Genomic DNA, 25,748 nt, shown 5'->3' with positions numbered 1-25,748 from the left:
TTTTTATTTCCCTTTCTCTAGGAGGTGGGTCAAATAGGATCTTGCTATGATTGATGTCAGAGTGTTCTGCCTATGTTTTCCTCCAAGAGTTTTATAGTGTCTGGCCTTACATTTAGGTCTTCAATCCATTTTGAGTTTATTTTTGTATATGGTATTAGGGATTGTTCTAATTTCATTCTTTTACATGTAGCTGTCCAGTTTTCCCAGCACCACTTATTGAAGAGGCTGTCTTTTCTCCATTGTATATTCTTGCCTCCTTTATCAAAGATAAGGTGACCATATGTGCGTGGGTTTATCTCTGGGCTTTCTATCCTGTTCCATTAATCTATACTTCTGTTTTTGTGCCCGTACCATATTGTCTTGATTTCTGTAGCTTTGTAGTATAGTCTGAAGTCAAGGAGCCTAATTCCTCCAGCTCCGTTTTTCTTTCTCAAGATTGCTTTGCCTATTTGGAGTCTTCTGTATTTCCATACAAATTGTGAAGTTTTTTGTTCTAGTTCTGTGAAAAATGCCATTGGTAGTTTGATAGGGATTGCATTGAATCTGTAGATTGCTTTGGGTAGTAGAGTCATTTTCACAATGTTGATTCTTCCAATCCAAGAACATGGTATATCTCTCCATCTGTTTGTATCATCTTTAATTTCTTTCATCAGTGGCTTATAGTTTTCTGCATACAGGTCTTTTGTCTCCTTAGGCAGATTTATTCCTAGGTATTTTATTCTTTTTGTTGCAGTGGTAAATGGGAGTGTTTCCTTAATTTCACTTTCAGATTTTTCATCATTAGTGTATAGGAATGCAAGAGATTTCTGTGCATTAATTTTGTATCCTGCTACTTTACCAAATTCATTGATTAGCTCTAGTAGTTTTCTGGTAGCATCTTTAGGATTCTCTATATATAGTATCATGTCATCTGCAAACAGTGACAGTTTTACTTCTTCTTTTCTGATTTGGATTCCTTTTTTTTCTCTGATTGCTGTGGCTAAACCTTCCAAAACTATGTTGAATAATAGTGGTGAGAGTGGGAAACCTTATCTTTTTCCTGATCTTAGTGGAAATGGTTTCAGTTTTTCACCATTGAGAACGATGTTGGCTGTGGGTTTGTCATATATGGCCTTTATTATGTTAAGGTAAGTTCCCTCTATGCCTACTTTCTGGAGAGTTTTTATCATAAGTGGGTGTTGAATTTTGTCAAAAGATTTTTCTGCAGCTATTGAGATGATCATATGGTTTTTCTCCTTCAATTTGTTAATATGGTGTATCACATTGATTGATTTCCATGTATTGAAGAATCCTTGCATTCCTGGGATAAACCCCACTTGATCATGGTGTATGATCCTTTTAATGTGCCGCTGGATTCTGTTTGCTAGGATTTTGTTGAGGATTTTTGTATCTATGTTCATCAGTGATATTGGCCTGTAGTTTTCTTTTTTGTGGACATCTTTGTCTGGTTTTGGTATCAGGATGATGGTGGCCTCATAGAATGAGTTTGGGACTGTTCCTCCCTCTGCTATATTTTGGAAGAGTTTGAGAAGGATAGGTGTTAGCTCTTCTCTACATGTTTGATAGAATTTGCCTGTGAATCCATCTGGTCCTGGACTTTTGTTTGTTGGAAGATTTTTTATCACAGGTTCAATTTCAGTGCTTGTGATTGGTCTGTTTATATTTTCTATTTCTTCCTGGTTCAGTCTTAGAAGGTTGTGCTTTTCTAAGAATTTGTCCATCTCTTCCAGGTTGTCCTTTTTATTGGAATATAGTTGCTTGTAGTAATCTCTCTTGATCCTTTGTATTTCTGCAGTGTCAGTTTTTAGTTCTCCTTTTTCATTACTAATTCTGTTGAGTTGAGTCTTCTCCCTTTTTTTCTTGATGAGTCTGGCTAGTGGTTGATCAATTTTGTTTATCTTCTCAAAGAACCAGCTTTTAGTTTTATTGATCTTTGCTATCGTTTCCTTCATTTCTTTTTCATTTATTTCTGATCTGATCTTTATGATTTCTTTCCTTCTGCTAACTTTCGGTTTTGTTTGTTCTTCTTCCTGTAATTGCTTTAGGTATGAGGTTAGGTTGTTTATTTGAGAATTTTCTTGTTTCTTGAGGTAGGATTGTATTGCTATAAACTTCCCTCTTAGAACTGCTTTTGCTGCATCCCATAGGTTTTGAGCCATCGTGTTTTCATTGTCATTTGTTTCTAGGTATTTTTTGATTTCCTCTTTGATTTCTTCAGTGATCTCTTGGTTATTTACTAGTGTATTGTTTAGCCTCCATGTGTTTGTATTTTTTACAGATTTTTTTCCTGTAATTGATATCTAGTCTCACAGCATAGATGTTGGAAAAGATACTTGATACGATTTCAATTTTCTTAAATTTACCAAGGCTTGATTTGTGACCCAAGATATGATCTATCCTGGAGAATGTTCCATGAGCACTTGAGAAGAAAATGTATTCTGTTGTTTTTGGATGGAATGTCCTATAAATATCAATTAAGTCCATCTTGTTTAATGTATCATTTAAAGCTTGTGTTTCCTTATTTATTTTCATTTTGGATGATCTGTCCTTTAGTGAAAGTGGGGTGTTAAAATCCCCTACTATGATTGTGTTACTGTCGATTTCCCCTTTTATGGCTGTTAGGATTTGCCTTATGTATTGAGATGCTCCTCTGTTGGGTGCATAAATATTTACAATCACTATATCTTCTTGGATTGATCCCTTGATCATTATGTAGTGTCCTTCTTTGTCTCTTGTAATAGTCTTTATTTTAAAGTCTATTTTGTCTGATATGAGAATTGCTACTCCAGCTTTCTTTTGATTTCCATTTGCATGGAATATCCTTTTCCCTCCCGTCACTTTCACTCTGTATGTGTCCCTAGGTCTGAAGTGGGTCTCTTGTAGACACATATATATGGGTGTTGTTTTTCTATCCATTCAGCCAGTCTGTGTCATTTGGTTGGAACATTTAATCCATTTCCATTTAAAGTAATTATCGATATGTATGTTTCTATTAACATTTTCTTAATTGTTTTGGGTTTGTTATTATAGGTCTTTTCCTTCTCTTGTATTTCCTGCCTAGAGAAGTTCCTTTAGCATTTGTTGTAAAGCTGTTTTGGTAGTGCTGAATTCTGTTAGCTTTTGCTTGTCTGTAAAGGTTTTAGTTTCTCTGCATCTGAATGAGAGATTCAGATTCTGAATGAGATCCTTTCTGGGTAATGTTGTTTGTAGGTTTTTCCCTTTCATCACTTTAAATATGTCCTGCCACTCCCTACTGGCTTGCAGAGTTTCTGCTGAAAGATCAGCTGTTAACCTTATGGGAATTCCCTTGTATGTTATTTGTTGCTTTTTCCTTGCTGCTTTTAATATTTTTTCTTTGTATTTAATTTTTAATAGTTTGATTAATATGTGTCTTGGCATGTTTCTCCTTGGATTTATCCTGTATGGGACTCTGTGCTCTTCCTGGACTTGATTGACTATTTCCTTTACCATATTAGGGTATTTTTCAACTATAATCTTTTCAAATATTTTCTCAGTCTCTTTCTTTTCTCTTCTTTTTCTGGGACCCCTATAATTCAAATGTTGGTACATTTAATGTTGTCCCAGAGGTCTCTGAGACTGTCCTCAATTCTTTTCATTCTTTTTTCTTTATTCTGCTCTGGGGTAGTTATTTCCACTATTTTATCTTCCAGGTCACTTATCCGTTCTTCTGCCTCAGTTATTCTGCTATTGATTCCTTCTAGAAAATTTTTAATTTCATTTATTGTGTTGTTCATCATTGTTTGTTTGCTCTTTAGTTCTTCTAGGTCCTTGGTAAACGTTTCTTATATTTTCTCCATTCTATTTCCAAGATTTTGGATCATGTTTACTATCACTACTCTGAATTCTTTTCCAGGTACACTGCCTATTTCCTCTTCATTTGTTTGGTCTGATGGGTTTTTACCTTGCTCCTTCATCTGCTGGGTATTTCTCTGTCTTCTCATTTTGCTTACCTTACTGTGTTTGGTGTCTCCTTTTTGCAGGCTGCATGTTCGTAGTTCCCGTTGTTTTTGGTGTCTGCACTCATTGGGTAAGGTTGGTTCAGTGTGTTGTGCAGGCTTCCTGGTGGAGGGGACTGGTGCCTATGTTCTGGTAGATGAGGCTGGATCTTGTCTTTCTGGTGGGCAGGTCCACGTCTGGTGGTGTGTTTTAGGGTGTCTGTGACCTTATTATGATTTTAGGCAGCCTCTCTGCTAATGGGTGGCGTTGCGTTCCTGTCTTGCTATTTGTTTGACATAGGATGTCCAGCACTGGAGCTTGCTGGTTGTTGAGTGGAGCTGGGTTTTAGCATTGAGACGGAGATATCTTGGAGAGCTCTTGCCGATTGATATAACGTCGGGCCAGGAGGTCTCTGGTGGTCCAATATCCTGAACTTGGCTCTCCCACCTCAGAGGCTCAGGCCTGACACCTGGCCAGAACACCAAGACCCTATCAGCCACACGGCTCAGAAGAAAAGGGAGAAAAAGAAGAAAGAAAGAGAAAAATAAAATAAAAAAGTTATTAAAATAAAAAAGTAATAACAAAAAACAGAAGAAAACAACCAAACCAATAAACAAATCCACCAGTGATAACAAGCACTAAAAGCCAAATTAAGATAAACATATAAATCAGAAACTAGTCAGTCGAATACAGCAAACCCCAAGTCTACTGTTGTTCCCAAAGTCCACTGCCTTAATTTTGGGAATTCATTGTCTATTCAGGTATTCCACAGATGCAGGGTACATCAAGTTGATTGTGTAGATTTAATCTGCTGCTCCTGAGGCTGCCTGGAGAAATTTCCCTTTCTCTTCTTTGTTCACACAGCTCCTGGGGTTCAGCTTTGGATTTGGCCCTGCCTCTGCACGTAGGTTGCCCTCTGGCATCTGTTCTTCACACAGACAGGAGCGGGTTAAGGGAGCGGCTGATTAGGGGGCTCTGGCTCACTCAAGCCAGGGGGAGGGAGAGGCATGGAATGCGGGGCGAGCCTGCGACGGCAGAGGCCAGTGTGACGTTGCAACAGCCTGAAGCTGCCGTGTGTTCTCCCAGGAAAGTTGTCCCTGCATCACGGGACCTTGGCCATGGCAGGCTGCACAGGCTCCCGGGAGGAATGGTGTGGATAGTGAGTTGTGCTTGCACACAGGATTCTTGGTGGTTGCAGCAGCAGTCTTAGCCTTTCATGCCCATCTGTGGTGTCTGCGCTGATAGCTGCGGCTCATGCCCGTCTCTGCAGCTCGTTTAGGCGGTGCTCTGAACCCTTCTCCTCGTGCACCCCGAAACAATGGTCTCTTGACTCTTAGGTAGTTCCAGACTTTTTCCCAGATTCCCTCCCGGTTAGCTGTGGCACACTAGCACCCTTCAGGCGGTGTTCATGCAGCCAACCCCAGTCCTCTCCCTGGGATCTGACCTCCGAAGCCTGAGCCTCATCTCCCAGCCCCCATCTGCCCCAGCGGGTGAGCAGACAAGCTGCTCTCAGGCTGGTGAGTGCTGGTCAGCATGGATCCTCTGTGCGGAAATCTTTCCGCTTTGCCCTCTGCACCCCTTGTGTTGCTGTGCTCTCCTCCGTGGCTCTGAAGCTTCCCCCCTGCCCACCCCCCATCTCCACCAGTGAAGGGGCTTCCTAGTGTGTGGAAACTTTTCCTCCTTCACCTCTCCCTCCCTGAGGTTCAGGTCCTGTCCCTATTCTTTTGTCTCTGTTTTCTCTTTTTTCTTTTGCCCTACCCAGGTACGTGGGGACTTTCTTGCCTTTTGGGCGTCTGGTCTTCTGCCAGCATTCAGTAGGTGTTCTGTAGGAGTTGTTCCACATGTAGATGTATTTCTGATGTATTTGTGGGGAGGAAGGTGATCTCCACGTCTTACTCCTCCACCATCTTGAAGGTCCTCCGTGATGCAGTGTAACTTAATGAACCATTGTTATAATAACATTTAGGTCATTTCCAATTTTTTGTCATTATGAATAATAATCGTGATGCAAGTCTAGTTTTTCCAACTTCCGGATGACTTCCTTATAATACATTCTCAGATAGGAGATTACTGGAAGCATCAAAGGATATGAATATGGTTGTATCTCAGTATATACCACTGTCAGTAATGCAGGAGATGTTTTGCCCCATTTTTTAAACACGGGAGCTCTCACCTTTTCCACTTAATAAGTTGTGCATACTGATGCAATAACTCTAAATTTTGCATTCTGGCAATCAACAACAGTTGAATATATGCCATATTATATTATACTATATTATATTGATATTCTATACATATTATAATATCCACACACTACATACATAGAAATATATAAATATATACTGATATAAATAATGTGTATCACCATACTGATGAATTATTTCATCTTCATGCTAAGACCAATGATCTTCTTTTCTTAGACAGGCTTTTCTAGAAATAAGTAACACCACATAAATATGGTTAAGTCTTTTGTCACAAAAACTCTATAAACTCCCTAAGTGTCAGATACATAATCCTTTATATAATACTATATATAGTAATACTATTACTATTATAATAGTAATAGTATTTTTAGGTTCTTAAAAAATGTCATTTCTTTACACTAAAACTAGCTTTTAGATGCATAAATGGCAACATATCTGGCTAGGAAAAAAATGAATTTCCACCTAGAACAAGTTTATAGAAAGGTTAATCATACTGATAGAGTAAAATAGGCCAATTTTTACTGCAAAGAAACATTTCAGTGTGCAGAATTACCAGAGAGAAGAATGTTTTCTCTTGATTTCCATTTTGGAGTTAAATTTACAGAAAATAGCCTTCAACTCTCAAGGAAAAAGAGTTTTGATTTATTTTTCTCTTTTCCTTCTTGTAACGCAGAGCTCCAGGACACTATTTTGTTATTGGTGGTGTTGTTGTTGTTGTTGCTTACAGACTTTTTTAAATGTCAAAAATAATGGATTCTTTGATTTACTGATAGACCGCTGAACTCCTAGAGGTGATCACACACATCTGCTCTGACCTTCCTTATCACAGTCTCTGTAACTAGGACCATGTCACTGTGGTACTCACTGGATGCCCAGGGGCTGCATGGCATTGTCCTGTTGAAAGATCTAGTGCTCTGTGTCTTGGAAGCATTGAACTTTCTGTCCATGGAGAGCCTTCTTGGTTAACACCTGTCCATCCCTTCCCTGTGTCTTGATACCTCTCTTTCCTAAGTGTCTCTGAGACCATCAAGGCAGCCTTAATGTGTCATGTGTTTGAGGATGTCCATCTATCTATCTCCTTTCTATAGAAGATGGAACACAACCCACTTTTGAAAGTTCAAATCTTTATAAAATCTGAAGTTAATAAAGATATATCAGTAAGAGGAACAGATTACTGCATCACAGAAAAAGAAGAGAGTGCCTGTGCAGGACAGCCCTTGGTTCCATGTCCAAAGGTGAACTGCTTAAGGTGGGTGTTGGGCCTTAAAGAAGAATAAATTGGTGGACAAGATTAAGGTCTTCTTCATAGAGAAAAGTAGTTTGGCTGCATTTTATATTCTGTTATCTCATTACTTACTATGAAATTCTCCTCCCGGCCTTTGGGACACTTGCTTTATCATCTGTCAAGTCCAGTTGGAGACAGAGAATTAGAAACGTTGGCTGTTTCCAGCTTTGATTCAGCACTCTGGGGCATGAGAGCCAGGAGAAATGTGTTGGCCCGCAAATGAGCTGCTCACAGCAGCGTGTTGTTGATGAAGTCTGGTGAGTAAATAGTGCTGAGCCCCGGAATGAGGACACATGATGCTGAGTTTAATAAACACAATCCCAAGGTGAATTTGAAGCAGAGACCTAGACCAAGGTGACTTGATGTAGGCAGCAACGTTGTTTGTCTCTGCTTTCTGAGTATGACCCTATGAGGCAGGCCTCTCCTGGGATGTGCAGCCAGGGGCTAGAAAAATCTAATGACATATGAAAGAAAAGCCCTCCAAGGTGTACACACCTGGAGAGTGGCTCAGAACTGCAGTTTTAGAGACCTGCCATTGCTTCCCTCCATAAAGCAGCAGAAGCAAACATCAGAATCTGTCCTATTTTCTCCTCTTCCTTCCTCTTCTTCCACTTCCTCCCCCTCTTCCTCCTCCTTCCTTCTCTTCCTCCTTGTCTTCCTTTCTCTTCTTTAAGTTTTGTCTTTCATTTTGTCAAACCAGGGATTAAAATTTGAATCTTGACTTCCTCTTCTGTTACTCAGAGTGAGGGATGAATTTGGAAAGCTTACTTGTTAACCTAGGTTATATATACAAAGGCTAAATCAGTAGATGGAGAAAGTCAAGTAGGTCACCTCTCTATGGGCTTCTGAGTAAAAAATGCCCCTTTACTATGAAGTATATTTCTAAAATAGCTATGGACCATGCTAGACACTTTGAGAGGCATCCTGCCCCATACCCCACCTTTAGTGTGTAAGCGTGCTCAGGATACAAGTTTACCAGAGAGCCATTAAAACTCAAAATAGCCACATTTCAAGAATGGCTCTTAATTACTAGCATGCGAATAAACTGAAAAGTTAATAATCCTTCTGTCCTTCAAAATTATTCTCCAGGTTATAAACTCTTTGTCAATTGTAGCATTCTCTCTAAAATACTATTCAAGAAATGTCAAAGCTACTCAAACTATTATGTTTCTACAACAGAAATATTGTTTATGTTGTTTAACAAAAAAGATGCATATGAAATAAAGGGGAGGATTGAGGATTATGAAATCTCCACCTTTGGAAGTATTTGGGTGTTCGGTACCGGCCATCTGTGTTGGTTGTTGTGTAGGACCTGCCCAGGCCCTTCATTTGGCTTGGCTGCCCTGCAGGCCAGCTGAACTTCCCACTTGCTTCACAGTCCAGTTGAATTTCAGCATCTGTCCCTGCATGCACAGATTAAACACCTGCTGGCTTCTAAACCCTCTGAAAACCTTTGCTACTCATGGAGTGAAGGGAAGTTGGAGCTTGGACAGCACATTTGGGCAATTTCTGACACTACAACTAAATATACTGTACAAAATTCACATTCTCTCCAACACAATTCCCTCACCAATTCTCTTCCAAATATTTCTGTAGAGGGGAAATAGCATCAGGTGTAGACCACCTGTCTCACATAGTTGGGGGGTGGGGGATCTTGAATTAGATCTTCCTCGTAGGTCCAGAAGCCAGATATTCACTTCTGCTAGCGATCCTGTGAAAGACTGGGCTTCCTGGGTTCCCACTCCGTGCACTGGGCTTTAGGGAAGACCAGGACGCAGAGGATCAGAAACCCTTAAGTCAAAAAAATAAATAAATAAATAAATTTAAAAAAAAAAAAGAAAAAAAGAAACCCTTAAGTCATTGCCATCGTGTCGATTGCAGGAATTGACATTGACGGACTGTCTCTCTTACAATGCCTTCCCCATGATGTCCTACTGTGAGCATGTAGTATCTCCTCCCCACTACCTGCCCTTAGCTGGCCATGCTGTACTATAAGTTAGCATTATTTTTTTTTATAATTCTCCTGGTGTTAGCAATGGTCTACATTTACCTCAGAATACTTGTGAAGAATTCAGATGTCTCCCTACCCTTGTCTTGTGTGTAATCTATAGTTACTAACCCTTTAAACACACTGTTCTATGTCTGTATTTGTTTCATCTTTGAAGAGAAGTAGATATAGAATTGTCCCCATAGTGCTGGAACATTTAACAAAGCTCATTAAAAAATACCCTCTGGTCTATTTGAGTGTCTCTATTTGAGGCTTTTAGGTCTCTATGCTAACATGTATGCCTTGATGGGAATAAAACATTTTTTTCTTCCAGTTTCTAAGTTTATTATAGTTGAATCACAATATTTATATCTTGAAGGAATTTTTATGCTAGTCGAGGATGGAGCCTTGTTTCTCTCATTAATCCTTCTACTTTCACCCCTCCCCTTTTTGTTCTTAGAGACTCCCAAAGTAGTTCAGTAGTCTTGCTCTATTTCCACTCATATAGTTTCAATAAATATTTCCGTAAATACCAAATGGGAAAATGTTTGCAGATGTGTTCTGGGATTGTCAACTGAACCAAAAGTTTGTGTGCCAAACATGAAAGGGTGAGTTTAGTGAGAAAACTGGCGCCTTTCATCTCTCTCACTGATCCAGCTCAGACAGCATTGGGAATGCACTGAAGAGAACACTCTGTACGAAAACATTTTATGAAATATGTATCACAGCAGCTATCATGATCTGTTCTTCAAAGGGCCTCATTTCTCACCTGAATGTAGATAAGCAATAGCCATTCATTCATGGCTAGGTAATGTTCGCAGGTTCTTAAGCCATTCTCCTTTGATTTTTTTTTTTTAATTTTATTTATTTATTTATTTATTTTTGGCTGTGTTGGGTCTAAGTTTCTGTGCGAGGGCTTTCTCTAGTTGCAGCAAGCAGGGGCCACTCTTCATCGCGGTGCGCGGGCCTCTCACTATCGCGGCCTCTCGTTGCGGAGCACAGGCTCCAGACGCGCAGGCTCAGTAGTTGTGGCTCACGGGCCTAGTTGCTCCACGGCATGTGGGATCTTCCCAGACCAGGGCTCGAACCCGTGTCCCCTGCATTGGCAGGAAGACTCTCAACCACTGCGCCACCAGGGAAGTCCCTTCTTTGATTTTATATGTCATAGTTTTAAAAAATGAATAATTGTCATATGAATAGCTCTATTTTTCTAGATATTATTACACATCATCCTGTCTACACTTCATTCATCCTTCAGCACATAATTTAAGTGTCTTTTAGCTTTGTGAACCTTTCTTTTCTGCCCCTTCCCCCTCCTCTCAGACTTAACTTGTCACTCTCTCCCAAAGTCAAAGAAACTATAGTCCATCCCCATAATAAAATTCCAAGCATTTCCAAAGGAGGAGGAAAAGAAGGTATTTTAGGGAAGCAAGATGCTTTACTCATGAATGACTTCTTAGCTAACCAAAATGGAAGTAAGGTTTTCCAAGAGTAGAAGAAATTGAGACCTTCTATTCCATAGATTTCCACAAAACAAATTAAATCTGACTCCAAGTTTCTTGGCTCTGGACTCAGAGGAAATTCTCTCTCAGCCATTTGGGGGAAGGGTACCCTTTCTTCATTCCCAATTCACCCCAAACCCTGGCATCCCACTATTCCCAATGCCATCCATTCCTTTAGGGCCACACAGATGACTCAGGTTGTCATGCATATCAAAACACAGTGGACTACCAGTATGCATGTTTTCCAAGACTGCACTGTCCATTGGAAACCAGAAGCTTTGTGAGTTTTATGCCACCCATGGACACAGAAATCTATTCAGGCTAGGAGCCCTGGTTCCTGGGATATAGCTTCCCTAAATGGTTTGCCAAGCCAATGCACCCAGATGTCTGTGCCCTTCCCCTCCCCAGAGCGGCATGAAGAGGTAGTTCTGGGTCCATTTCACTTGTAGAACCTACCCTAGTCTTGACTTTTCCTCCAGCTTGATACTTCTGTGCCCTCCTCTCTTTAGCTCTCTGCCTTCCTTACACCTAACACAATCTGCTCCATGGGATTCAAGAAACAAATTTAGCCCTCTGTTTTTAGTCCTCTGTTTTCCTTCCCAATAGAAAGTGTTCTTATGCCAGGGAACTCAAAGCCTGAGAGGAAAAAAATATAGGGGGAAACCCACATAACTAAATGTCTCAATAAATTATTTCACTATCAACATAAAGTAAATCCTAGTCTCTTTTTAGCCACTCTTTCTGAAGTTAATGTAATATCCGTCTCACCCAAGGAAGAAATGATCCAAGGTCAATCTGACCTCTTATTCACTCTTAGGGAATCTATCAGCAACTGAGTCATTAAATAAAGCCCATTCTGCCTGTCTTACTCATAGAACTTCATTAGGTTTATCTAAAATGTGCTTGAAAAATAATCTAATTTATCTTGCTCCAAGTAATTTAATTAGAATTCAATTAAATTCAGCAGAATGCATACATCATTTTAGATGTTGCACCTTGATTCATTTTATTTGCTATTTTTACTTTAAAGATGTAGTGAAGTTATTTAGCCCTGCAGTAGTCTATCTAAAGTAATCCATTTCATACATAAACTAACTAGTCCTCGGGAGCACTAAGGTAAACAAAATGTGTCCATCATTATGCATGCCACACACAACTCATTTGAATTTAATCTCTTTGGCAGACTGTGTGCTGGGGAGACAGGTACTTCAGGTATCAATTCACTTACACTTCCAAAACCGAGACCTTTTTAGCCCCTCCCTTGTTTTCCATCTGGCACACACACACGTAAATAGATCAATAAAGGAAAAGAAATGATATTCAGACTCTATTTAAGTCACCTTCACAGTCACTATTAAAACTTTAAGGTGTCAATACAAAAGCACAAACAACAAAAGCAAAAATAAACAAGTGGGACTACATCACACTAAAAATCTTTTGCAAAGCAAGGAAACAGTCAACAAAATGAAAAGGCAATCTGCAGGATGGGAGAAAATGTTTGCAAATCGTATATCTAATAAAGGGGGTTAATATCCAAAATATCGATATATAAGGAACTCATACAACTCAGCAGTAAAAAAAAAAAAAAAAAACCCCAATTTTTAAAAAATGAGCAAAGGACCTGAACAGACAGTTTTTCAAAGAAGACAGACAAATGGTCAAGAGGTATATGAAAAGGTGCTCAACATTATTAATCGTGGAGGAAATGCAAATTCAAGCACAGTGAGATATCACCTCACACCTGTTTGGATGTCTATTACCAAAAATATAAGAGATCACAAGTGTTGGCAAGGATGTAGAGAAAAGGGAACCCTTGTACACTGTTGATAGGAATGTAACTTGGTACCTTCATTGTGGAAAACAATATGACAATATGGAAGTTCCTTAAGAAATTAAAAATAGAACTCCCATATGACTCAGTAATCCCACTTTTGGGTATATATCCAAAGGAAATGAAATCAGTATCTCAAAGAAATATCTGCACTCCCATGTTCACTGCAGCATTATTCACAATAGCCACACTATATATACATATATATATATATATATATATATATATATATATATGTATATATAATGGAATATTGTTGAGCCATAGAAAAAGAAGGAAATCTTGCCATTTGTGACAACACAGATGAACGTGGAGGACATTACGCTAAGTGAAAAAAGCCAGACAGAGAAAGACACATACTGTACGACTTCACTGATATGTGAAATTTTCAAAAGCTTAAGTCATAAAACCAGAGAGTAGAATAGTGGTTGCCAGGGACTGGAGGGTGGGGGAAATGGGGAGATGTTGGTCAAAGGGTAGAAACTCTCAGTTATAAGACGCATAAGGTCTGGGGATCTAATGCACAGCATGGTGATTATAGTTAATACTGTACTTATACTTGAAACTTGCTAAGAGAGTAGATCTTAAGTGTTCTCATTACACACACAAAAAGGGTAACTGTGGGATGGTGGCTATGTTTAATTAACTTGATAGTGGTAATCATTTCACAGTGTATACATAGGTTAAATCATCAAGTTATACACCTTTAAAAAATCACATCGTACAACCAAAATATATACAATTTTTATTTGTCAATCATACCTCAATAAAACTGGGGGGAAAAGCAAAAACAAAAACAAAACGTTAGATTTTCAGGAGAACCAGGGATGGCATTTGAAACTCTCTTGTTTAGGGATGCTGTGGTTCAAAATACTAAAGTGTCGGGAAATTGTTTTTCTGTTGAGTAGACATGCCATACCGGGATACAATTGGTGTCACTAACACAATGTTAAAGGGCCTGGGCCCACGTGGGTCCTATATAAGCAACACTGGAAGGACGCCGACTTAACTCATTTTCCAGGAAGAGAGCCATAGTGCTGTATGTTGGGTTTTTGGGGGCCGGGATAATATAGCAGAAATCCTCCAAGGCTATAAGCTTCTGTAATTTAAAAACAAAGGGGGATAACAAGTGTCTTTTTCCTATATTTCCTTGATCCCAGATTGCTTATAGGTGAGGCATTCCAAGCAGACGGTGAGCCCTCTGCCCTCTTGGTTTACCAGTGTGCCGGAGCTGTGGTAATGCCTCAGCATTGCTCCCAGCCACCAGGCTGCATCGCTGCAGCTGTTTCATCTAAGGATAGGTGGTTTCAAGAAGTTAGGCTGCAGGAGAGGTGGGGAGATAGGAAATACGCCTTTAGCAAAAAAAAAAAAAAAAAAAAAATTTGTTAGAATTAAAATTAGAGTGTTTGTTTTTAGCTCTTGAAGTTTTACTTAATTTCCCTGTTAGTGGAACTTTAAAAAATTGAATGAGGCCATTCCCTATTTTTTAAAAAAATTTTAAAGACAAAACCTTAACATCAAAATCTTAACATTGTCTTCTTTCATATTTTGCCACATACTCATTGGATGACCTCTGTGCCTTGGACAATTTGGAAACATTGCTGCAGCCTTTACTAAGTGACACAGGTGAGCTAGGTGAAATGTGTCAAAGATCTGAAACTGCTTGGATTTCCCCAAATCTGGAAAAGAAAGGAAAGGTGGTTTGTAAATGGTTTCTGTTGGAGACAGTAAGTGACTGCTTTCCCGAGCAGTTTCTGTTGTAAAAGGGCCAACCAGACTGAAGCCGTGTTGAAGGTTAAGAAGGCACCTCGCCTTGTCCCTTCCCACCCTGGGGACTGGATTTCACCACAGCCAGTGTCTCAGAGCACATTTGGTACCTTCAACAGCATTTCACAATGAGCTCAAGGAGGAGAACGTGAGTGTGCAATTTATGTTTACATAAGTGACCCTTCATTTTTCTTTTCTTCCTTGTTCTTAAAGAACACGACTTGAGGGCCTGAGGCTGGTTTTCAGTCATAGCCTCGGCAGCTACTTTACTTATAAGAATAGGTTCATCTCTTTTATATAGAACATGAATTTAATGAGAAGGCTCATTTTCAGAATAAAAATCGCTATGGCACCACTGATTTGTAATTTGCCTGATATTTTTTTTTGGCCTGCTGTGTTTACCATAATGCTTAGTCTTAGCACCTTTTAAAAAGTTGGAACATTGTGTTGGAACCAACCTGAGTTGTCTTTGAACAAATTCATCAATTTAATATTGTTATTTTTTTCTTTTTCCACCAGCCCCCACTCCTGCCTCAAGTCTTAAAAATTTAAAAATCTTCCTTTGATTGCCTGGCCTCAGGAGGTCCTCCCGCTACCCCTCACCCCCAATTCTGTCCTCTTCCATCTTAAAGGCAGCTGAGAACCTTTTGGTGTTTCCCATTTAAGGACATCCCTTCCTTCTGATCTTCTAATTGCCTTTTCCTCTTTTAACCCTGAAGCAGGAGTGGCAATAATAGATTTTTTTTTATTAGAATCATCCCTACAATAGAAATTTCAACAGGTCAAATCTCTTAAATATATAACATTTAATTATAGTAAATAGCCAATGTTCACTCTTTCAGAAGACCTTTTCCTCGAGAATAAATTTTGTCTAGCCCATGTTGCAAAAATTGGATTTTGATGTAATTTTGAGTTGTTTTTCAAGGTAGTGTGTCAGAAGTACTGAGATAAAATTACTCCTTTACTCTCAGATCCTTGTGATGGGGCAATTGGAGTCATCTTTTGATGCAAAGAATGAGGTGGAAAATGTCAGCTAGTCTCCACTCAGAGAATCTTCTTATGACTTGAAAGCAAAAGCTAGATATATTTGTCTTCTAAAATGAGGCATGGCTTCCCTATTTATTTATCCTGAGTTCCCTGTTAAGTTCTTCCAAGTAAAAGGCATAATTGATGATCTCAGTTGATTATACATTTTTCAAGCAGGTTTTAATTGTGTGTGGAGAAGTTCAGCACTTAGTGGAATCTAATTTTCCCAATTTGCTCTCCTTCAAATACACTACACTTCATGCATACAAATTTGGTAAATATGTGATAAAATAATGGAATTTGACATGGGTCTTTATTTTTAAAGAAAGTGAGTCACCAGTCCACTTGTACTTTCTTTGTTTTTATTTATTCAATAGATTTTAAAGTTAAATGTTTGCCATTTGGCCTTAGGGTTCACTAACATAATTCAAAATGCAAAGTTAAAAACATTTTGTAATGAAAAATGTCAAAGTCATTTAAAAATTCATCAAGAAAGAAGACAGCAACACAGCTGGCTTAAAATGTAGTCATCTCTTTCCTAATCTCCAAGAAGATATTAGCAAGTGTGAGAATTCAAGTCAGAAATTCCTATTTAAAACTAAGATCTGTTAGTTTCATAATAGTCATGTCAGGTAAGACTCTTTAAAAATTCCTCATTTGCTTTTTTTTTTTTTTGCTTTCCTTCCCCAACTTATGAAGAGCAGGAATCCTTTAAACTTTCCATATTTAGGAATAAATTAATTAGTCAGAACTTGAGGAAATAAATCTGGGATGCATGTTAGCAATATTTTTTCAACGTATCAATGCAATCATATAGATATATTTAAGTAATCAATAAGGGTATTTGGTACTTATGAAGTGTGCTAAAATGTAATAAGAGCTATTATTCTGAGTATTTATCATGAACCAGATACTGTAGTAGGAAGTTTATATCAACTGTCTCATTTAGTCCTCATGACAGCCCTGAGAGATATGTATTTTTATCCCTATTTTATAGATGAAGAAAATAGATGAGTCTCAGCTAGTTAGTGGCAGAGTCAAGATCCAAATCCAGATCTATCCATTTCAAAACATATTCTTATTTTATGACACCATGGTGGTTCTCTGGAGGAAGATGACAAAAGTTTTAACCTTACAAGCTAAGAATTAAAAACATATCTTTTAAGTCAGTTGTCTCCAAAGTGAGAGTACACATCTCAGGGGAAAATACAAGTTGATCCCTTGGGATCCAGGAAGAAAATATTATCATTAGTTTATATGTGGGGAAAAAAAAGAAAAGAATTAAGCTTGACTAATTTTTAACATATAAATTGACCCTGGTACAATTTCTTAATTTGTAGATCAGATGGTTGCAACTTTATTTTTTAACTGCTGTGTAATTTTTTCTTTTCTTTATCTTTTTTCCTTACCTGTTTTATTCCTACCTCCCTTCTTTCTCTTTCTTTCTTTTTGGTAACAGCTTTATTGAGAAATTATGTAATTCACATACCATACAATTCATCTATTTAAAGTGTAAAATTCAATGTTTTTTAGAATATTAGTATTTAGTATACAGATATGTGCAACTAACACCACAGTCATTTTAGAACATTTCATCACCTCGAAAAGAAACCCCCTACCCTTTAATTATCACCTCCTGATCTCCCCATCTCCCTAGCCCTCAGCAACAAGCTATCTACTTTCTGTCTCTGTAGATTTGCCAATTCTGGACATGTCATATAAATGGAATCATGTAAACTGTGGTATTTTGTCACTGGTTTCTTTGGATGATTGACTCCTTTAAGGTGTATGAGATTCTTTGACAGAGGAGTGGCTGTCCTGCTGTCAGAGGGGGTTCATAGTAGCCAGTTTATGTGAGTGTCTGGTTAAAGGATTTAGCAATTGTATCATCTCAGTAACTAAGCTTCACAAAGAGGATTGTTGCCTTAAAAATGATGCCTACACAAAAGCTGAGAGTCAGACATAATACCACAATGTACCATAAATAAAAAATAACCAAAAGAAGTGCTCAGTTGAAACTTCTCTTATTCTTAATCTGACCTTTCTCCATCAACCATGTGGCAAAGTAAAACAAACACAGTGAAATCTAATCACATGTAACAAAAATATTAGCTACAATTTGTAATTGTCAATAAGACAAAATATGCATTTGCTTCTACTTTTATTAAGGGTGGACTTTGCTCTAAGTATACAGTGTGCCTTAAGATATTTATTACCTGACATATTGTTAGCAAGCAGTTAAAAAACTAAGCAACCATAACATAAAAATAACTTCTGCAATTTGTGGGGGGAGGGAAGGGAGTTATGTTCAATGTCATACAACCCATCACTTTTTTAAAAATTCCATTAAATATAATAATCATTGTTTAGCCTCAATTGGTATTTCTTATTTATTAATAAATGGATCAAAATCCTTATATCAATACTACTGGAGAAATTCCTCTTCTTATCACTGTAAAGACAGCTATATTACACAAGAAAAACAAGATGGCAACATTCTGCAAATAATATTGAAAGATGCCTAAAAAGCTATGCTGAAGATTTGAAGAAGCTAGTGTTAAAAGCCTGCAGCTTTGCAATGCTGAGATGAAAGTACAGATGTATCTAGCATGCCTCCGTCAGAGGTGGATTTACCATGAAGCTAATGGAGTTTCAGGATGCCAGACTCGCACAGAGACATCTGGTTCTTCGATCTTGCTCCTTACTGAAACTTTTCCCCCATAATACAAGCAGGATTTGGATCTGACTAATGGAATGAGCAGAGAAATTTGGGAATGTTATGGCAGAAGCTTACTTCGTTTCCCTTGATCAAAAGTTCCAAAGAACAATTCTTACTGAATTTAAACGCTACCCTACACTTTAGGGTCATCTGCTTCTTACCTCTCTTCACCCATCTCTGCTATTATTATGATTCTCACTGGCCAGCCCAGTGATTCTGCGTGTCAGTCTCTGCTTCTGAGACATCACAGCATTCTTTTTTCCTGGAATGATACGCCACCTTCAAAATACCAAATTAACTCTCTTCCATTATTTAAAACAAGCAAAACTGACTCAAAACTCTGTTCTCCATGAAACCTTTCCATATTTGCTTTGCCCAATTTTTAAAAAAATTTTATTGGAGTATAGTTGATTTACAGTGTTGTGTTAGTTTCTGCTGTACAGCAAAGCGAATCAGTTATACATGTACATATATCCACTCTTTTTTTAGATTCTGTTCCCACATCGGTCATTACAGAGTATTGAGTAGAGTTCCCTGTGCTATACAGTAGGTCCTTATTAGTTATCTATTTTATACATAGTAGTGTGTATATGTCAGATTGGGACTGACATACGCTTTGCCTAATTTTAAAGACTGAAATTATCTCTGATAACTTCTAGCAATTTTATATATACATACTGGAGTACGTGGGTATTTTTATGTTCTCTATGCAGGTAAAGTAGCTTCACTTATTTAAGTTCCATGCCCCTCCACGCTTCTTGGAGGCAGGGACCAAGCATCCCTTCCTCATAACCTGTACCCAGCAGGCCTTGGCAAATCCTACTGACTGATCTCTTTCTCTGCAGCTAATCCCCAAACCTGCAGAGTGTGTGCATAATAAACGAGTAAACATTGCTGCTAACTCAGCTACCAATGAGTTTAATCAAATACACAGAAGAAATAGACTTTAAGATCGAAGATACCAATTTCAAGAGTTAATGATTACACATCAGTGTCTTCTAAAAGTAAGTCAGAATTACAGAGTAGAAGGAAATGTAGAGCTCATTATCTTTGCTTGAGTTCCCCAGAAAGCAGAGCCTTAAGTGCCGCTACTTTATTTAGGACTGTAATCCCAGGGAGCAGGAATGAGGAAGGGAAGGAGGGAGAGACAGTTCTGGGGCACTGAGTACCCAACAGAGCACCCTGTAAGGCAGGACCATCTTCAGAGAACCTGCAGAAGTGACTGCTTCTTGGGACAGTCTGCCAGGGGGAGGGCCAGGGGGAGAGGAAGAAGAAGAATCTATCTGTCTGCTTTAGTTTTCTATTGCTCAAGTGCAATAATTCCCCGGCACCTCCCAGTTGCTGATGAGTGGGCACCAAATAGGTCCCCACAAGGTCTGGCCTTCAGCATCAACCTGGAATCTCCAGGATAGAAGGCACAAGGCACACGGAATGGGCATGAGGCCCGGGGCCACTGGGCTGTGCCCACACAGTTTTGGTGGCAGTCTATTCACAGTCTGTCATGGCAGCCACCACTGGAGCTAGGATACTTTGGAGATAGTGAGACCAAGAAGATTTGAAGGGGAGCATAAGTATCTTACACACTCATCAATTAAAATATCCTTACTTTACACGAAGGAATCCAAGCCCAAAGTTGGAGATGCGCAGGATCATGGAGCTTAATCAACGGAACTCAAGAGCCAGGGGCTTCTAACTCCCTATTGGTGCTTTTCACTCTTCTGTCCCACTTCTCTAGACAAACAACATCTAATATACATGCACATCTGTGACTCATCCTCTCACACTAGAGTTTCAAATGTCTCCTACACTTACTACCTCATGGACTCAGTGGAATATTGTTTATGAGGGCTTCCTTGTGGCTTACTTGGTTCCCTCTAAAAAACAAAAACAAAAGAAACAGATACCACAGAACCAGAGAACAGGTTAAATTCCGTGAATACAGAATCTGAGGCAAAGAAACTCCAATGAATGTTAAACCTCTGGAGATGTGTATTTGCTTCTTGCCTAATAATCTCCTTACATAGAAGTCTAATTAATACTTAAATGGAATAAAGCCTTTCAGCAAAGATCTTCAAGAAGCCAATATCCTAACTTCTGAAAACAGCAGTCTTGTCAAAGAACATAGTAAAACACATTCTTCCCATGTTCAAGTGGTATTGTGTTTAGTCAAGGCAGTATACGTGTTATTTATGCATGTACATCTGAATTCATATGCTGATTCAGATCTGACATGATTTGCCTCAGAATAGTTAACAGAATGAAGATGTCTCTGCAGAAAGTTTGATGTGCTCTCCTTCAAGATGATGATGGAATTGTTTCACTCTCATACCAAAGAATTACAAAGCAATATGATTATGTAACTCTATGCTGAAATTTTTCATACCTCTTTAAAAGAATGTATTCTTATAACTAAGGGAAGAAAATGAGATTCAACTTATGTTTTATATTAAATCTTATTATTTTGAATATCTACTTTGTAAAACACAAGTTTATTCACAAGATTCTAATGTCTATTTCTTTAACAAAGCAGAGTGCTTGTGGTAATGGTTTATGTCGGTCTTTATGAATACAAGCTGTATTATAACAGGTATTCAGCTTCCAGCAGCACTTTTTCCTGAGACTCATACATTTTTCATTGTCTAGTCATTCTGAATTTAAAGTGGATAGGATGTCCTTTTAAACGCATAAACAAAGATGAAAATGTGTATTATAGTCTCTTCTCCATTTCTGCTGCTAAAATTATAGGAACTCTGTATCCTATGTTAGAATGCATCTGGTGTGCTATTCTATAAATTACATGAATAGCCAACAGCTCCCAGTATAAAATTCCACCCGGCACCGTATTTAGCATCATTTTTGCAAGATAGCACCTTACCAGGCTTGTTCAGAAATGCACCAGAAAAGAGTTTATTAATCTCAGTGTCTAACTGGCAGAAGGAATACAGTGAGAATGAGATGTTTTTTGTCTTTCAGAGCTAGTAGTTTTTCAAGATAAGATAAGCAGCCATCTTTCAAATCTTCTGATCTTTTTCATTTGTAGATATTTTTTCACTTGTAAATTTGTTCATTCATTCATTCTGTATTTATTGAGCATCTATTTCCTTCCCATTCAGGAGTCCTCAAGGCACCAGGAATGTAGAAATGACTAGAATACCTTCCCTTCTTTTCAGGAACTCATGAGTCATACAGTATGGTGGGCACAAGTAGAGATAGGAACATACAGAGGAGGACACTTAACTCAGCCTTAGCGAGCAAGGGGCGGCCAAGGGGAGGCTTCCTGGAGAAGATGGTACCTTAAGTTCATGAAGAATTAAGTGAAGGGACCACAGATCTACTATAGTGGTTAGTGTGGGAAAAAATTGTTAGGAGAGGTAAGGTGACAGTAAATGAACTGAAAAGATCCTTAGGCAGAGACAGTGGTAGGAAGACATTCTGAGACACAGATCACCAAAAGGATTTGCTCTGTGCTAAAAAAGTACAAAGGAGAATCTGATGAGAGGAAGATGGTGGGGCAGTGGAGAGGAGTGGGAGGTGGAATCAGCCGAGTGTCAACATCTAGGTTTATTTATATTTTTATTTATTTTGCTTTGGTGATTCTAGTAACTTAGCTCAGATATGCAGACTTGCAACATCTCCAGTACTAGCTCCCTTCACTTGGGAAAGGACTGGTGAACTAATCTGATAAAAGGTCCCTTCCATTCCTTCCTGTTTTACAAGTCATGTTTATTAGCATGATGGATAAAACCATAATGTGCGTTTTCTATCAAATCATACCAGCAGCAGCTGAATGACACGGCCACTAATTAAAAGCAGAAATTGAATACAGCAGATTTGCTGTTTTGTTTGGATGAAGAAACAAGAATAAGCTTGTGTTGACCTCTGTTGAAAGGCACACATTACAGATGTCTTGGTGGAAGAGTTTTCATCAGTCAGTTGGGACGACTTGTTTCGTCTTCACCTTCCCCAGAATATTTCTGGAAACCAGCCACTTAGGTTTAGCACTGTGTTCTGTGCCCTCTGTGAGGGAAAAGAGTATTTTTCTGGCAGCATAATGATGGTGTAGCATAGTAATTAGGAAGTTGGGATTTGGAATCATATGACTTACTTTCTATCCAGATCTTCCCCCTGCTGGCTCTGTGACCTTGCTGGCTGCTTACCTCTCTAAGCATCAGTTTACTTATCTATCAAATGGAACCATAATAATATCTGCCTTGTAAAGTTATTATGAGGATTAAATGAGACAGAATGTATAAATCTAAGCCTAGGACTCGGCACATAGTAAGAACTTATTAAATATGAATTATTATTGCTATTTCATCTTAACTGGGTCCATTTTGTAGTAAGTTACTTGGGAACTAAGCTCCAAAATCTTGGTTTAGTAGTTCCCAGTGACAAAGACTATGTCTTATTCATCTTTGCATACATAGTGCCTGGCATGTGAAGGCTGTTTTATAGTATTCAACATATTGGCACATATACATCAGAAGTACTAAAATTTTTTTTCTCTTATGTAAGCACTCTGTCATTTTTTGTGGCTTGATTTTGTTCAGGATATTGCCAAGGTTTCAAATACCATGGTTGTAACTTAAGCAGTTGTAGGAATTACCATGTCCTAGCAGTAGTCGTCGACCTTCTTTTCCCAAGGAGACACGCTCCATACACAGCATTCTCCAGCAGACATACTCAGCTCCAGGACCCACTCTCTGGTATAGGAGCTGTAACTCTCCCCACTTCTCTTCACTTAAGGATGTAAGTTACTATGCAAGTAAGAGTGACCCAATGAGAGGATAATCATGAATCCACTCTAAATTATTTTTAATCATTTTAAACATTATTATTTTAACTATTTTTGTTATTTTTATGTTATGTAGTGACTAGATCAAACTTCTTCAAAGGATTCTTTGAATTCTTTAAAATTCTTCAAAGTCAGCACCTTTATTTCTCACCACTTCTGTCCAGTTAGTCACCACTAACTATCCCTTCTGTGAAATTCTCTGTTCCTTTTGTTTCCATGATACCAAGTGTTGCTCTGGTACTCTCCACACAGCCAAAAGTGGTCTTTCAAAGGCTGGCAGTGACTACAAATCATCTTTTGTCAGTCCTCATTCTTCATGCCCTCTAACCAACATTAAATATTACAACTGTTCCCTCCACGAAAGTCTCTGTTCCCTTGGTTTCCTTGACACCAAGAACTATCTTGGTCTTCCCCTTAGCCTTCAAACCACTTCTGACTCCAATGATGTGCCTCTTCTTTCTTCCCTAACCCCAATCTGGGGATTCTCCAAAGACTTCCTAGGCCTTCTTATTTTCTTTCCTCTTCTTCCTTCCATGTTGTTAGCATCCATTTCCAGTACTTTAGCCACCACTCTTATATGTAAAACTTCCACATATTTTTCTCCTGGTTGACCTCCCTATCCAACTCTGATCCCATGATTCTAATACTGCTGGATCATTTGGAAGTTCATTTGGCAGCTCAAATTCGATATACTAAAAATGTTTGTTATCTTTACACTAAAACCAACTCCTTATCATGGTTTTTGTTAGTGGATATCACATTTCTCTTAGGTTGGCTTAAAAACCTTTGAGTTAAATCTGGTACTTCTCTTTACTTCTGCTTTTCTTTCTTCTTCTTTTTTAAATCATCCTTTCATTTCAACAGAACTGTTCAGTGTTGCCTAGGTCTACCTCTGCACTGTCTTGAAGCTCTCCATTTTCTACTTCCTCTGAATGGTATTGCCCAGCTGTAAATATAGTGAAGAACATTACACCAACATCACAGTAAAAACAATAATTATAGTACAATGATATAGAAGTAAAGGAGATACATCCCAGGGAAGAGAGGGCAGAGAAGACTTTTTAAAGGGGGTAACATAACGTGTGAGCCAAATCTTGAAAGATGAATAAGAGTCAGACTGACACGTTGGGATGAACATTCTGGAAATAATAACGTGAAAAGGAATGCCAACAAAGAAGACCATGACTCATTGTTGAAGTGCAAGTAGCTCTGTAGGTCTGGAGCTCTGGCTTCATGGGGGAATAAAGTGGGGAAGCAGGAGGCAGAGCTTTGCGGTAGTAGGAGTGGAGGGAGGGTATTGAGAGCCTTGTTTCAGTATCTGCTGCTGCATAACAAACCACCCCAAACTTCATGCCCTAAAACAACACAACCATTGATTATTTCTCACAGTTCTCCAACTGGGCAGCAATCACTGGGGATGGTTCATCTCTGCTCCACATGACTTAGGTTGGAGCTGCTCCACTGGGGCCAGAGGATCCACAATCCTCACTCACATGTCTTGTACTTCAGCTGAGGTGGCAGTGGTTGGCTGGGTCTCTCTTCTTCTTTTCACACAGCCTCTCAATATTCAGTAGTCTAACTCTGGTTCTTTACATGGAAGCTGTATCCTAAGAGGGCAGAAAATGGAAGCCGCAGAGCTTCTTAAGGTTTAGGACCAGAAGTCACATGACATCTCTCCCCCTACCTTCTATTGATCAAAGCAAGTCACAAAGGAAAAGGAAAATAGACCCCACCTCCCTTTGGGAGGAGCAGCATGAATGTAGAGGGATGTGAGGAAATGTTGGCAGACATCTTTGTAGATGGTGTAACATAGGCCTTATAGATCACTGCATTCTGTAGGGTACCATCTATAGGGTATCATCTATAGGGTAGGATTTTAAGCAACAGACTGACATTTTAAACTTATATGTTTAAAAATATTGCTTTGACTCCTTTGACACCTTTACGAAGATTGAATTGAAGGGTCGGGGCCAGTACCTGGAAACAGAGCAATCTACCCATCTACCAAGGCAGCCTCTGCCAATATGTTACAGGCTAACCTCTGCAGAGTCTTTTTCATAGGTCCACATGCATTGCCACAATTTTTCCTCCTCATGGAAGCAAATGGAATGAGTGATGGATGCCTTTTTTAAAAAGAAGGATACCACCAAGGTATCTACCCAGAACCCTGTCCAGGGGCCCAGTGCCCCTTCCAGAAAGATGGATTCACATCTGCCATGGGGGAGGGAATATGCAATGCTGCAGATGCTCTGCCTAATGCTTTTCTGTTTAGAAATACTACTCTTTGCTTATTTTATGTTGCTTTTTCTTTAAATAAATAAACCAGGAAAGTCAGATGAGACTCCTGGGGAGAGCAAAAGTCTGCTTTGCAGAAGCCAGGGGCTTGTCCTGTGTCAGAGCGTACAGGTGGATGTAACCATAAAGCCCACATGGGCATTTTATTTCTATGCAAAGTGAACCGTTTGACTCTTGCCTGTAATCTCCACTACAGTAGTCTGTAGGGCCAGTGCCTATAAAAAAAGCCGTAGAAAATATTCACAGAATTTGAAATGTCTTATTGTACCACCTCAGTCACTAAATTTCCTTCATGAATGAGAGTTTTAATGTGTCAGCAACTGCGACTTGAGCAGAGGAGAGCAGAGACTAGTTCTTATTAGTGCTTGTTAGAACAAACT

The 25,748-nt window shown here is 38.9% G+C and overlaps 1 protein-coding gene across 1 annotated transcript in view; it reads left to right on the top strand.

The window, feature by feature from the left end:
• Positions 1–25,748, top strand: part of SLC35F1 (solute carrier family 35 member F1) — a 400,751-nt gene that overhangs the window by 213,593 nt on the left and 161,410 nt on the right. The window lies entirely within an intron of this gene.

The sequence above is a fragment of the Eubalaena glacialis genome, chromosome 12, assembly GCF_028564815.1.
Source record: "Eubalaena glacialis isolate mEubGla1 chromosome 12, mEubGla1.1.hap2.+ XY, whole genome shotgun sequence".
In the NCBI taxonomy this organism is placed as follows: domain Eukaryota; kingdom Metazoa; phylum Chordata; class Mammalia; order Artiodactyla; family Balaenidae; genus Eubalaena; species Eubalaena glacialis.
Note: the sequence above shows the minus strand (reverse complement) of the source record. Positions and strands in the feature narration are given on the sequence as shown.